The 11,156-nt window shown below is 37.9% G+C and overlaps 1 long non-coding RNA gene across 3 annotated transcripts; it reads left to right on the forward strand.

Annotated features, from left to right (window-relative positions):
• Positions 1–6,076: 6,076 nt before the first annotated feature.
• Positions 6,077–10,190, forward strand: LOC137093447 (uncharacterized). Of its 3 annotated transcripts, XR_010908460.1 has the most exons (4): positions 6,077–6,555; positions 8,136–8,334; positions 8,465–8,600; positions 9,442–10,190. It is a non-coding gene; the product is annotated as an uncharacterized lncRNA (long non-coding RNA). The 3 variants fall into 3 exon arrangements; XR_010908458.1 differs by lacking the exon at positions 8,136–8,334 and having other exon boundaries at positions 6,095–6,555; XR_010908459.1 differs by lacking the exon at positions 6,077–6,555 and having other exon boundaries at positions 7,588–8,334.
• Positions 10,191–11,156: the final 966 nt, after the last annotated feature.

Genomic DNA, 11,156 nt, shown 5'->3' on the forward strand with positions numbered 1-11,156 from the left:
GTCGCTTCACTGCCATTTATAAATCCTCTCCCATGACCTCATGGTAAAGTATCCATTGAATGTGCATCTCAAAACAAAGTTACTTTTTTGCAAACTATATAGCTAAATACTCAATTTCGGACGCAGTGCATGTGCACTTTTAAAGTCTTTTTTCCTTTGAACTTCTTCTTACTATTCTACGGCAGATCGCAAACATGTGCATTACCGCCACCTATCTCTAAAATAGACCATTGACATTCTACTTATACTTTCTTTTTGATCCACATACAATCATCCCTGAACACCCAAATAGAATATTTAAAAAAAAAAAAAAAAAAAAAAAAAAAAAAACAAATGTTGAAAAGCTTCACAGAGCTTCATCTATCGCTGCATAGCTCTAATGTTCACATCAGAGAACATAACTTTAGACCACTCAGCAGTCTTTTTTGTCTTTAGCCCAAGTGAGACACTTCTGCCGCTATCTGTTGTTCAAAAGTGGCTGACACAAGGAATGTGACAGCTGAAGCCCATGTCTTGCATACGTCTGTGCGTAGTGGTTCTTGAAGCACTGACTCCAGCTGTAGTCCACTCTTTATGAATCTCCCCCACACTTTTAAATGGGTTTTGTTTCACAATCCTCTCCAGTGTGCGGTCATCCCAATTGCTTGTACAGTTTTTTTCTACCACATATTTTCCTTCCCTCCGCCTCTCTATTAATGCTTGGACACAGAGCTCTGTGAACAGCCAGCCTCTTTTGCAATGACCTTTTGTGTCAATGGTCATCTTTTGGACAACTGTCAAGTCAGCAGTCTTCCCCATGATTGTGTAGCCTACAGAACTAGACTGAGAGATCATTTAAAAGCCTTTGCAGGTGTTTTGAGTGAATTAGCTGATTAGAGTGTGACACCAGGTGTCTTCAATATTGAACCTTTTCACAATATTCTAATTTTCGGAGATAATGAATTTGGGATTTTCCTTAGTTGTGAGTTATAATCATCAAAATTAAAATAAATAAACATTTGAAATATATCATCATAATATATCAATAAATGATTTTTGAAAAGAATTAAAGGTGCACTTTGTAGTATTTTTGCAGTAAAAAATATCCAAAAACCACCAGGCCAGTGTTATATATTTTGTTCAGTTGAGTACTACAATATCCCAATGTTTCCAACTCTTTGTAAATTGGTAGAAAATTGCTTTTTTAATTAAGGCCCGGGTCAATTGCGTCATATCTGCGCTACCCTCGGTTTCGGCTTTTATTTGGCAGGAGTGCTTTACTCTTAGCAGTGTGAACAAGTGAACGCACAGAGTAACATCATGACATCATTTTCAACACACTTAAATGTATCTAATATGATAAACAGAGCTGCAATACCTCATAATCATAACCGGAAGAGCGGAAATACTGCAGGCGCCCGGCGACCCTGTCCCGTCCCATCATAATAAAAGCCCCGTTGTTTACGAGGCGGGTATTTGTGTAACAATCTCTCCAACGGCCGTGCTCAGTTTCACGACACTCGATCCTGCTCTGCTTTACACTACAGTAACGTTAATAACTGCATCCATTAACATGATATACTGTATATATAAAAAAATTGTATTTGTATTTTGTAAAATGTTTACCTTAAAATTACACCTTTAATTCAAGGGTTTGTTAGCGTGATTGGAGAAAAACAAACAAACTAACAAACAAACAACAACAAAATTACAGCACAGGCAACATAAAACATACACAACATGTTAGTATGTATATTTTCCTCAATGAACATGACAAGCACCATAAAGTACGGTTCAAATTACAACTTATTCTGTCCATCAAATGTGCTTGTTTTGGATGAGGATAAGTTTACTGGAGAATTGGGGTTTCTCCCCAAAAAACAGTAAAGATTTTCTTTGTTGTCAAATGTTGTCAAAACGATCTCCGTTCACACAAGGATCCGTGAAAATGACTAAAAACACTGTGTTATGCTGACAGGCCAGTAGTAGGCAATGTCATTTTATAAAGAAACACTACGCGCCTTGTAACATGTAATGCACATGTTCATGATGTCAACGTTTTCGTTTTTTTTTTTTTTTTTTTACATGGAAACCATAATGGTATTGTTATTCAAAAACCTTGAAACCCATTTTCAAAAGTACACATTTTCAGGCCCCCCAAATGTACCCAGTGTAGTGTAAATGAACGGCCAAAACACATAAGAACTTTTCTGTTTTTAGATTAACATTTTGTAGAGTAAACGGCCCATTAGCTTCCAGGGGTACAATAGAAGAAAGCGAACCATAAAACTCCCTCTGTAAGCCACCAAACATTTCTATGGTCATCGTTCTCAGTTTGCAATGCTTTGATCAAAACACACATTGTGTTCATGAGTATAGCCCATACATATTTTATTATTTACTAAAGTGGCAACATGATTGCTGACCAGCAGCAATACAGAAACCCATTGTCAGAAAGAATGAGCAGATTAAAAGAAAGAAATACTGATTTAAGGGAAAGATAAAACATCCACACCATTACACAATAACCACCCCGAAAATGTGCACATTCCGCCTTCTCCGTCAAGGTGTCATACCCAACATTTCTTCAGACACCCTGCCACAATCGCTCATAATCAAAATATCGTTCATCAGAAAGCCGATTGCATTTGTATACACTTTTATTAAACTTACACTTTATTCTGAGGGTCCCCTATTCACTCTGTTGACTATAGGTCAAGTTGCATTTACATGTCAACCAACTACAATAAGGGGTTAGAATTAAAGAGATAGTTCACCCAAAACTTACAAACATTTAAAAATCATATAGACTAAGGATAGAGCAAAAAAAAAAAAAAACACCGGAGCCGTGTGGAGCAGTTATACTATGATGATAGATGCATTTTTATGGACTTGAAAAACAAAACAAAAATCCACTGCCATTATAAAGCTTCGAAGAGCCAGGACTTTTTAAATATAACTTCAACTGTATTTGTCTGAAAGTATAATGCCATATACACCTTGGGTGACTTGGTGACATGGACATGTGTGAATTTTCAGTTTTGGGTTTCAGTTTTCAATTTAAATTCTGTCGTTAATTACTCACCCTCATGTCGTTCCAAAAACGTAAGACTGGAACAGAAATTAAGATATGTTTGATGAAATCTGAGACCTCTCTGACCCCTCCATAGACAGCAACGTAAGGTGCAGAAAGGTAGTAAAGAGATAGTCCATGTGACTCCAGTGGTTGAAGCTTAATTTTATGAAGCGATGAGAATCATTGCTGTGCACAAAAACAAACAAAAATAACTTTATTCAACAATTTTTCTAGTCTGTATTAAACTCCTACGCAGTTTACACAACAGTGCAGCCGATGCTGTTCATGTGAGCACCACGACGCATGCTGTGCTGTATTTGCAATTGGAAATTGCGAACGAGACTGGCACAGACTGCTTATAGACAGAAGCAGGCCCAGACTGGCCATCGGGAGCACTGGTTGAATTTCTGGTGGCCTGGCAACTGATTTGGCCTGCTGCACTTTTTCTTCTTTTTCTTTCTTTTTAATATATTAGTTTATTTATATATTATTTCCTTTTGAATTATATATATATATATATATATATATATATATATATATATATATATATATATATATATATATATATATATATATATATATATATATATATATATATCGGTAATTGCCCCAATGCAATACAGTGATCATTCCCGAATTCGGCATTTGACATTAAATTGATAATAAATAATTAAAGGGATCCCCTGGTGTTGAGACTTGTATGGCTTAATATAACATAAATGATGTCTCTTACTGAATTATGTAGTAGAAAACCCATGAAAGATCTACGTTATTTTAAAAATCGATTTTATATTTGGACCATGGGCGGCGCCATTTTGTTTGCGTTCTAGGTTGATGACGTAGAGTGGTTGAACTCCTCAATCAGCTGGCATTACCCATAGCTATTTTTACCACAACGCAACTCGAAAATTGTTTCAGAGTTAAACAAAACCAATGAATTCCTTTGTAATTATACTTAAAACACACTCAAACATACATGTGCACACAAACTCACCTACACAAGTCACAAACAGATCGGCGGGCGCGCACACGACAGGCTCTGTCTCAATCGAGATGTTGGGCTGCTCAGTCTCCACGACAGGGGCTGAATCTGAAATCGACCCTATACCCTTAAATAGGGCATTATTTGAAGGGACGGACATTTGTAGTGTTGTCCGACACCTAGTGGACGAGTGCAGTCATCCAGTCTCACGTTCCACCGCAATAACGTGTAAAGCCGATTTACAAACAGCTGTCCGACTTCACGCACTCAAACATACATGTGCACACAAACTCTCTCTCACACACAGACTCTCACACACACCCCAACAGGTCGGCGCGAACACACACACACACACACACACACACACACACACACACACACACCAACAGATCGGCGCGAACACACACACACCCCAACAGATCGGCGCGAACACACACACACACACGCACGCACTGCGCGCGCATACATAACCCTCAATCTATTCCCTGTGTTGATATCCTGTTCAACACATCCTGTTCCCTAGATAGACTGTTGATAGTAGATTAACTATAATGCCTAATGTGACCAGCAGAGGGAAATATCTAGGTAGGACGATGGGATAAAGTAACGTGAGGAAGAGAGGCAGGATAGTTTGGTGATGATGCATGCGATTGAGACAGAGCAGTCAGGTGTGTGCCCAGCCAACACGTGTATGTGGGGCCCACATGGGTTAAACATGGGTTACAGGGGTACAGAGTGGGCATGGGCTCAAAATGGGCATCTTATCTGGGGCCCACTTGGGTGAACTAAGTAGGTCCCACATGGGCAAACCCAGCTGGGCTCCACATGTGGGACCTAGTTGGTTCACCAATGGGAAATGAGTACATGGGTTGAAAATGGGCTACACAGCTAATTAATTTTTACCAAAAAGACAAGTGCAAACACAGTCAATTCCAAAGGTTGATTACATGGGTAGATAGCACACAAATATGCAACCTTGAAATAATTATTTTATTTTCACACTTTAACACAATGTGACTTCAATCTAATAAAAATCTAAAAATTCCAACACAATTGCAATTTTACCTAATTTTCAACCATGAATGAATGTCACGATGGCCTATTACCGAAAGTCTCCTCCAAAGGCTGAATGTTCTCTCTAAATGTGCACTCGTGGCCGGGAACCACAGAACATTTTTTCTATATATTATTTTGTAAACATAAGTCTATACATTTTCTTTTTTTTTTTTTTTTTTAAATGCAAGTTATTTGTAGATTAATGTAACAAGTCATTGTTGTCCATTGTAATTTGTAGGCCTAAGTTAAATTCTATAGTTAAAGTTCTATAGCCTACATTAGTTATTTTTGTAAAGCAAGCTATTTGTAAACTAACCAGAGTAATACTATACATTGTTTATTTTTGATATGTAACTTGAAATGTGTTGCTGTGTTTTATTTTTGTGAAAAAAAATAAAAGAGAAGTGGTTGTTCTGTACATTGTTTATTTGTTAATGCAATTTCTAATTTGTACATTAAACTAATTCTTCTATAAATATATTTTCCGGTCAAATTAAAATGTGTAAATTAAAATACTTTGGTCTATACATTACATAAAGTAGGCTACTTTTTACAACTATTTATACAGTATAATTTAGGTTTAACATCAGAAAGAACACAAATTTAAATTAACAGATAAAACAGAAGACAACATTTGTATGTAGGCTACACTTTCATTGAGCTGAGTGGGAGACCATGCTGGTCCGGGATGGGCTGCACAATAGAGACCCTGGCTCAGCCAGAGGGACATCATCCGAGTTGTGTCCACTGTCTTCATGTTTGCTGGACTGAATCAGTCGATGCCATGTCATAAAAAGTACAACGCATTTGAATAATCAACAAAAAAAAAAAAAAAAAAAAAAGAAGTAGGCTGGGCTACTTCAATAAAGTCTTGGACGTAAATATATAAATGTGAAAATGTATTGTTACGGTTACATTTAACATAAGAAATAATATGTTAACTAAACCATAGGTTAGGCTTTAAACCTGGTCATTGTCTGGTCTCCTGATGTCGCAGGCTTTGAAGCATGTTAAAATCCGCTCAAAATTCATAAAAAGCGAATAAAAAAATCTATTAAAAAAAACACTATTTTGCCTCCATTTCTCCTTTTAAAATCCCTTCACAAACCTGCTGTCAGTTTTCACACACCTGCTATAGGTCATTTAATGACGCTTGGTTCAGTGTTGCCAAGTCTGAAATTTGGCTACTTTTACACTATTATTGCTGTGGAATGTTTGTTGCCTGTAGTCCACAGGTTTGAGTTGGCTTTACCCTAGCAATATTTCTATCTCCCATCCGCCGCGTTTTGGCGCATTTTGGCCGTGATTCCGCAACTTTTTATTTGCAATTGGAGGGGTTTTGTTGTGTGGACCTGGCAACCCTGTATCTCGTCCGGTTTGGCTTTCGAAGCGCGCACATTGTCACAGCCTCTGTCACTTTGCTGAAAGACAGGATTTCTTGCTGACTGCCAGTGGATTCAAGGTAAGAACAAACAATTTCTAAACTGAAATGTTAATTAAAGTACATTGTTTTCAAAGCATAAGGTTAATCATAGATTTTTTTAAGTTAAAATTTTAGTTAGACTTCGCTAAATCGTGGCATTTTCCGGCGCCATGACCAAACGATAAGCTTAACTGTACCCTATTATAGAAATAATCTTATTTTCTTATAATTAGTAGTATACAAACTGTGAATTATTACAAATATTTTGGAGACTTCAGCATTGAAATTGTAGGCTACCACTGTTTTCCGATATAAATCCCTCAATGGTAGTAATTTCTTAGTTTGTGTAAAGTGTGCACATCAAACTCCCAGAATGAAAGCAGGACTTATTTATATTTCCAATGTAATTATGAGACAAGCGTTCCTGCCTATGTGCTTCTTTTCCTTTTTTATTTAGTGTTAATTTAAATAACAAATGCACAAAAGATTACCAATATAGAAGCGTTATTTATTTATTTTTGCCGTGAGAGGCGCCTTTTTAAAATGGTTTTCTGATAGCAGTGAGCGTTTTGCGGGCTGTTTATGCGTTTATAAAGAAGGGCTATGAGCGCATGAACCAAAAAAAAAAAAGCACCTCTAAGCAGCAAAGCGTCCGACGTCATCTCGTTTTTTAACACTCAAGAATACTGTTCCAAATAATTTACATTGGCTTCTGAAGGATTTGGTAATACTTGAGTCATAGTAATAGTTCGGATCTTCACTTAATAATTAATTAGGCTATATGCATCATTCTAATTATTAATCTGAATGTAGTACTTCTCAAAGAGGTATGACATTTTTTGTCATTGATTAGCTAATAATTAATTGAACTGAAAACAGTAGAAAAAAAAGGAAATAAGTAATTGGTTATGTAAGAAATGAGGGATATTTCCCCCAAATATAAATCTCAAAATTCTCCTGAGTACCACCAGCCCTGCACAGTTTGTATGTCTCCCTCATCTATCACACCTGATTCAAATCAAGAGCTCATTAGCAGAAACTGCAAAACCTGAAATGGGTATGTCAGCCCCCTCCACCTTCAACTCCTTTAACGGGTGTTACTCCAGACCGCACCAGGACAGTTCTGCAAGGTGCCAGTTCTTCATTTAGAGATAAGACATAATGCTTTTATCCAAAATAATGAAATCCAATTTCTCAACTGTTTACATTTACTTTAGACATAACCGACTGTGTTTACAAGAAAACTTGAAAACTTGATGGGTATAACTATTTATGATTAAATGATGACACAAATTTAGTTTTTAGGTAAACCATCCCTTTAAATATTGCCCTGTGCCCTTGTTTCTGTGTTTGATTGGTATATAATAAACCTTTGGAGCAAAAATGTTGCTCTTGTCACTTTTGTAAAAATCCACAGAAACCATTTGTGTATAGCAGATATTATATCTGATACCATTATTTTATTTCCTGAAAAATGTCAAAGTGCAGATAAATGAAAGCTTTAGCATAAGTTCTGCCAGGAAGACTTAATTGTTACGTCACTTTAACTTCTATCTATCCAATCACATTCTAATACTTGGGTATAAAAGATCGGTACTTACTCATGTTTGAGTTCGCAGATGCTGACGCACCAATTCACCGCCATCCTCCCCACCACCTCCAAGTCAAATCCTTCCCTACTCCACCCCACCACCACCACCAGGATGGTCCCTTCCATACCTCACGGGGGGGTCGGCTGCGCCTCTGCCTTCGTCTTCAGGCAGGATATGCAGAGTCCATACCCTCTGATTGCGAGCTACGGACGGGGCCTATGCCAAAGTACTTTATTGCTTGCTGGATTGTTAATAAATGGATTATTGTCACAGTATTTATTCTCCCGAGTCTTTCTGGCAGAACTCCTTTTTTTTGGAATTGAATCTCACTTTAATGCTCTTTAAATATTTTACAGGAAGCTTGAAAAAAAATGTGCTTACAAACTCTATTACCAGAAGAGACGCAGAAAAGGCAGTGTCAAAGTGGCTAATCGGTGCCAGGGACAGGGGAGGACACCGCACTGTGAGGGCACGTGGTGGACAGCAAGACGGGTAAATAATTTAAGACTTGCTTGGTTTTAAATGGTAATAAAAACTATAAAAAGATAAGAATGATAGTGCATATCAATACAAATTCAAAATTGTTTTACCATTTGAGAGCTGTTACATACAGTGCAGATGAGGGACGTTGATTTTACTGATCTTTTTTTTTTTCAATCATATATCACTCATAAATGATTAAACAAAAAGAATAGTAGCTATTAAGATTGATGTGATTTGGAATGCCTGATAAAAAAATATGATCAGAAAATCAACGTGCCTGAAAATCTGCACGCAGTGTAGAGCGACCGTAACTTGTTACAGTGACTTGTCCTGGAATCTGTCAGCTCTGCATACCCACTTCAGGTCTTGCATAATCTCAGGTCTTCTATAATAAGCTGATAAGATGAATCAGATGTATTAGATGAGGAAGACATACAAAGGCTGCATCTGACAACTTATGCAGCTGACTCGATGCCTCTCCGACCTATCAGCCAACGACTTAACAGGCAGCGCTTAGATAGTAAGGTACCTCACAAAACTGATTTCGGAAAGACTTATGAGGCAGCACAATGGTTTAATGATCTACAACAAAACAGAAAGAGCATTGGTAACAGCATGTATTTTCTACAATACTAATTTCTCATCAAAATTACTTCAAAAGTGGTAAAAGTTGGTCAAAATGTACTTTTTTGCACACCCAGTATGTTCAGTGCTGAGGGTATTTCAGGACAGATTTACCAACTTCTGATCTAGACCAACTTCATGTGGGGTACCAAAAGGCTTTAAGTGTGAAAAGGGGAATAAAAAAAGTGGAACAATGGTTGATTTAATTTATTTTGTCTTTTCAAAGGGTCGTTGGGAGGCCGACGACAGAGGAGTGAGGAGCTGCACTGTTTTCTTTTTCCATTTTGTTTGTGAAATACATTATTTTTGAGTGTTCAGATATGCAATTTATGTCAAATTAAGTTTGTCAGGAGCTTCATTTTAATGTATACATTTTTTATTGTTGATATTTTTGTGTTATAAAGTTATAAATGTTATAATAGTCATATTTGAATTGTTCCTAATAAACCTTGATTAATAACGTAAATCATAAACTGGTTTCAGTTCATTGAATACCTTTAACATTTGAATGTAGTTAGTGGATTACATGTAATGTTTGTATTACGGGGTTTACTGTAAAATAAGGTAACCCAAACAGAAAATGTGCAAGCCCATATATATACCCGTTGTGGCCCATAAGAGCCCAACATTACACCTATCTGGGTCCCGTCATCAGCCCATATGGGCAGACCCATGTAGGCCCCAAATGGGTGCTACCTGAGTTACCCATATGGGCCTAGTATGAGCCCATCAAGAGACCCATCTTCAACCCATCTGGGCAAACCCATGTAAGCCCCAAATGGGTTCTACCTGGGTTAACCATGTGGGCCTGGTATGAGCCCATCAAGATACCCACCATCAACCCTTCTGGGCAAACCCATGTGGGGCCTCCATGGAAACTGAGGACAAAATTAGCTGGGTCCCAGTTGGGTAGCCCAGGTGGGCCCCAGATATCAGCCCATGAGCAACCCCTTTGGGCCCCACATGGGTGTGTTGGCTGGGTGTGTGCGCGCCCGCCGATCTGTTTGTGACTTGTGTAGGTGAGTTTGTGTGCACATGTATGTTTGAGTGTGTTTTAAGTAAAATTTCAAAGCAATTCATTTGTTTTGTTTAACTCTGAAACAATTTTCGAGTTGCGTTGTGGTAAAAATAGCTACGGGTAACGCCAGCTGATTGAGGAGTTCAACCACTCTACGTCATCAACCTAGAACGCAAACAAAATGGCGCCGCCCATGGTCCAAATATAAAATCGATTTTTTAAATAACGTAGATCTTTCATGGGTTTTCTACCACATAATTCAGTAAGAGACATCATTTATGTTATATTAAGCCATACAAGTCTCAACACCATGGGATCCCTTTAAATGCTTATGCTGCATTACAGGCAACCAGTAACCCATGTTTCTCTTGCCTTATGAGCTGTTTTTTTTTTCTTTTTTTTTCTCCTCCGTTTCTCTCAATTAATCAAGGAGTAAGCACATTTAACAATAGAAATGATAATAGGCTCCGTACGGTCCGTCTTGCTTTGTTTACATCTAGCTACAACAATTCCTTGTGCTAAGTCTGGCGTGACTGGAATGCTACAAAGTTGTGAGTCGTGGTTCCGTGGTCTCAAAAATCTGCCTGGAACGCAGCATAAGTCTTAACTGGCAACACTAAAATTCAGTTCGCGTGAGCTCATCGCATCCGACAAACCATTTCGAACGGTTTAATCAGTTCATCGGACTCGAGGATGCGGCCTGGTGGAGCATTGAGGGAACGCTCTCAAAGAAGAAGGAACGAATTAAAGCTATACTGACCTCTTCATGGCTTTAAATGCAGGTCAGCTTCACCTGTAAAATGCTACTGTGGGTTTGTCTTCTTTATAGATAGTATTAAACTGCTAGCAAATGTTAGCAGTAGCACCCTATCATAATTGTATGAAAAACACTGTTGGCCCCATCTTGCACCCAGCGCAATTGA

The sequence above is a fragment of the Pseudorasbora parva genome, chromosome 12 (genome assembly GCF_024679245.1).
Source record: "Pseudorasbora parva isolate DD20220531a chromosome 12, ASM2467924v1, whole genome shotgun sequence".
Taxonomy (NCBI): Eukaryota; Metazoa; Chordata; class Actinopteri; order Cypriniformes; family Gobionidae; genus Pseudorasbora; species Pseudorasbora parva.